Source organism: Neodiprion virginianus, chromosome 2 (genome assembly GCF_021901495.1).
Source record: "Neodiprion virginianus isolate iyNeoVirg1 chromosome 2, iyNeoVirg1.1, whole genome shotgun sequence".
In the NCBI taxonomy this organism is placed as follows: Eukaryota; Metazoa; Arthropoda; class Insecta; order Hymenoptera; family Diprionidae; genus Neodiprion; species Neodiprion virginianus.
Genome location: NC_060878.1, coordinates 18,040,906 through 18,044,499, shown reverse-complemented (window position 1 = coordinate 18,044,499; position 3,594 = coordinate 18,040,906). Strand labels below are relative to the sequence as shown.

Sequence of the window (3,594 nt, the reverse complement as noted above, 5' to 3'; positions counted from 1 at the left end):
GTTGTATCCAACTGTGCAGGTCACAGTACGTTATGACGTGGCATCAGCGCGTCACATGCGTATAGGTATAACATGAAATTACTGTATTAGAGTTACTTTTCTGTCATAAATAAGAAAAATTGATTTTATGCATGACAGATCTTGGAAGTATATAGAGTGAATATACAAAGCATTCACGATAACTTGACGCTACGTTGCCAAACTGAAAAATATAATATGGTAGTCAGTCACGCAACGCAGCCGTACAACACCGCTCACTCCCTCATCCTATATTTTAGTTCTAATGATAATCTTGTATTCATAAGCCATGCTAGGATCCTCACCTTTCAACGCTCACAGCCCAGACACGCCCAGAATATCTATATTTTCGTGCGTTGTTCCAATGCAGTCATTAGTGCTATGTGCAGCAGGATACAGTTATTAGATTGATAACGTATAAGCGTTTTTGATGAGTAATTTGTCAAGATTCTACGCGTGTGAGCTTTGGCCGCATCGGTTACCCTGTTTCTTAATAAGATCCTTTTATAAGCTATGTGTACTGACATATTATGCTTGCTGTGCCTTGTGGATAAATAATATTATTTACTATCCTCCTAATATATATAAAATTCACGTGTCACAGTGTTTGTCACCAAACTCCTCCGAAACGGCTGAACCGATTTCAATGAAATTTTGCATACACATTCGGTAGGTCTGAGAATAGGTTTATAACTTTTTTCATACTTCTTAGTGCTATTGTTTAATAAATATTCTTCATTTAATAATTTTTGGCATCGGTCGATAACTGCACAAGTGATAATTGCTCATCACCGGCTGATACCAGTTTAGCCCGCCAGGTGTCGCTGCTTAATTTAATAATTTTTGGCATCGGTCGATAATTAGCCCGCCAGGTGTCGCTGCTAGGAGACTCATACACATTCGGTAGGTAATTTGTAAATGGTAATAATAATATAATAAAAGAAAATACACAATGTTTACAGTGAGTTTCTAGAAAAATAACATTTATATTATTACTTAATATTATTATATGCCCGTGCGAAGCCGGGATGGGCTGCTAGTACCTTATAGATTAACATAGTATCATGGTGGACTGGTTTGTATCTTTGTTTAATTAAAGTGACAACGTTGTTGCTATTGTTACTAGTTGTGTAAACTAGGCCTCTCATAGCTTATTGGTATGGTATTGGTTTTGTAAGTTAAATGTTCCGGTGTTAAGGTTTTTTTTTCATGAGCGTGATATTTTTTGAGACAGGACTCCTTACGAGCGTGGTGCGAGTATACGATGTCATGTGTTGGTTGCCTAGTATCTGGGGCTGCCACGTGAATGATTTATATGTGCTTTGCGGGATGTTGGGGTTTGTTTGTGGTCACATATTAATTACTTATGAGTATTGATTATATTTATTTAAAAGGTTATACAAACGGTTATTATATACCAAGTGGCTTTCATGGTGTTTTCGTTATAGTATTCTTGTTGCCTTACCTTACAAGATTATCCCCTGAGTTAGCTTATCTTCGGGCGCCCTGTTGTTGTGCTGTCGGTATGTTCCCCGGGTAATCGGATGTGTGGTTCCGCAACGGGGATCTGCAGCGCTCACAAAGCGCGTGTGTTGTCTACAGTACGGCGTTCTAAGAATGGCGCTTTAATTCACGTTAGGGTGATGTTAGTCACAGGGTTGTTACATTTGGAGTTATGGTGATTAGTATAATTATATAGTATAGTGATTAGTGTAGTCGTATGAACGTTCCAGTCGGATGTTACATAGGCGCGACGGCGCGGGGCGCGGATGAGTGATAACCAATTAAAATGCCTGGAATATAGTGTTCACTAGATTTAATGTATTTTGATCAGTTTCCGCGTAACCGCGCTTATATGTAAACCCGCCGAACTGAAATATAAAAAACCAGGTCTGAAAAACCCACCGTTAGATGTCATTCCAAGGTAGCGTTCCGAAATTAGCTGGCAGCGATATAAACTCCCTAGAACAGAGGCAGAGCACTTACGAACTCGGCAACGCAATGGGTGCTTCCATTTACATGACTTTTGTGTCGACTTGTGTCAACTCGTGTCGACTCTCGAAAACGAATGAATGGAACATTACACATTTGCGCGAGAGTTGATGCGCCCGACACAGTAAGGTTAGAATGTGAAAAGAATGGTGTCAACAAATTTAAGCTTTGCGATGAGTAAATAAAAATGTAAAAGTAAAATTGTCTATATATTAAAAGTTCTGTGTATTATATTTAAATGGAGCAAACATGATATATACTACATCAATAATTACAGTATGAATGAATCCATAGAATAACGTATTCATATTAATCGAGTTCATTTCTTAAGAGCTAAAATATGTTTTTGCATTATAATTATATGTTATTTCAAAATTAAATATTACCGATTTTATTAGATGGAAGAGGCTCTATGAGCTATCCTGATGAATGAATCCAGTAGTAGTAGCAGCAGCAGCAGTTCAGATTCTTCAAGCGATGATGGTTTCAACCCGCTATTAGAAGAAGATGACTACGAAAATGATCTTTTATTCCCCTTCTCCACTTTCTAATGGACGGACGTGAACGACAGCGTGTGCGAAATTTTCTCAAAACAGTTCATGCTAAAAGCAACGAGGAGTTTAAGGAAGATTTCAGATTTGAGTGGCCAATTGTTAACATATTATTAGGTAATTATGTGCACATATTTCACGACGGTAGTTGTATACTGATATTTTTAAAGGAAAAAGCTAATACATATACGTCGATATATTTGCAGAAAGTTTGGAAAATAGTGGATTCATTCCAACCCATACCTTTGGAAAGGCAAAGAAACCTGCTGAATTGTGTTTATTAATGACACTTTGGTTTCTCGGGAACGAGAAGTCACATAAATTTTATATTTATAGATATTAAAATACTATAAGTCGATAACAAAACTATAAAATACATTTAAAGTCTTGAAGGAGTTGACCGTTTTAATCAATAAAGCACTCTAACTTGTAACAGTCTTTTTTTGATCAAGAATACAATAACAGTACACGTACATAACTATGAGTATTAACTACAAGCATGAAACTATTGGTATTAAAATACTATACACTCTGTAACAAAACTATGAAATAACTTCAGTCTTGAAAGAGTTAACCGCTTTAATCAATAAAGCACTCCAACGTATAAAAGTATTTTTTTGGTCCAAAATACTTTTTAGAAGATTGCAACTTCTCTCTTTCTATATTCATTTTTCTCTGTGTCTTTCCATTTTTTTTTGCCAGTTTCAAATCTTCAAAACGTAACTTTTTTTGTTTTAAATCAAATTTATCTTTCTTTAATTGTAATTCTTCTTTCCGCTTATTCTCGTTTTCAGCTAATAACTTTTTTTCAGCTTTTTCTTGTTGTATAATCTTGAGATGCTGTAGCCATTGCTTCTCCAATTCCATCTTCGTGTTTGCAGTTCTCGAACCAGTTCTGTGAGCAGCTTTACGTTTTATTGTATCAGGTACATTGTCGCTTGCTTCTGGGGAAGCTGAAATCTTGCTTCGTACGTTATTGGTGTACTTGTTTTCTTTAAATGGATTTGTATTTTCATGTTGATGTTGCGAAGTA

The 3,594-nt window shown here is 36.2% G+C and overlaps 1 long non-coding RNA gene across 3 annotated transcripts; it reads left to right on the top strand.

Annotated features, from left to right (window-relative positions):
* Window positions 1–1,704: 1,704 nt before the first annotated feature.
* On the top strand, window positions 1,705–2,881 carry LOC124297204 (uncharacterized). Of its 3 annotated transcripts, none has more exons than XR_006906548.1 (3): window positions 1,705–2,205; window positions 2,409–2,678; window positions 2,768–2,881. It is a non-coding gene; the product is annotated as an uncharacterized LOC124297204 (long non-coding RNA). The 3 variants fall into 3 exon arrangements; XR_006906549.1 differs by having other exon boundaries at window positions 1,706–2,139; XR_006906547.1 differs by having other exon boundaries at window positions 1,706–2,199.
* The last annotated feature ends 713 nt before the right edge of the window (window positions 2,882–3,594 follow it).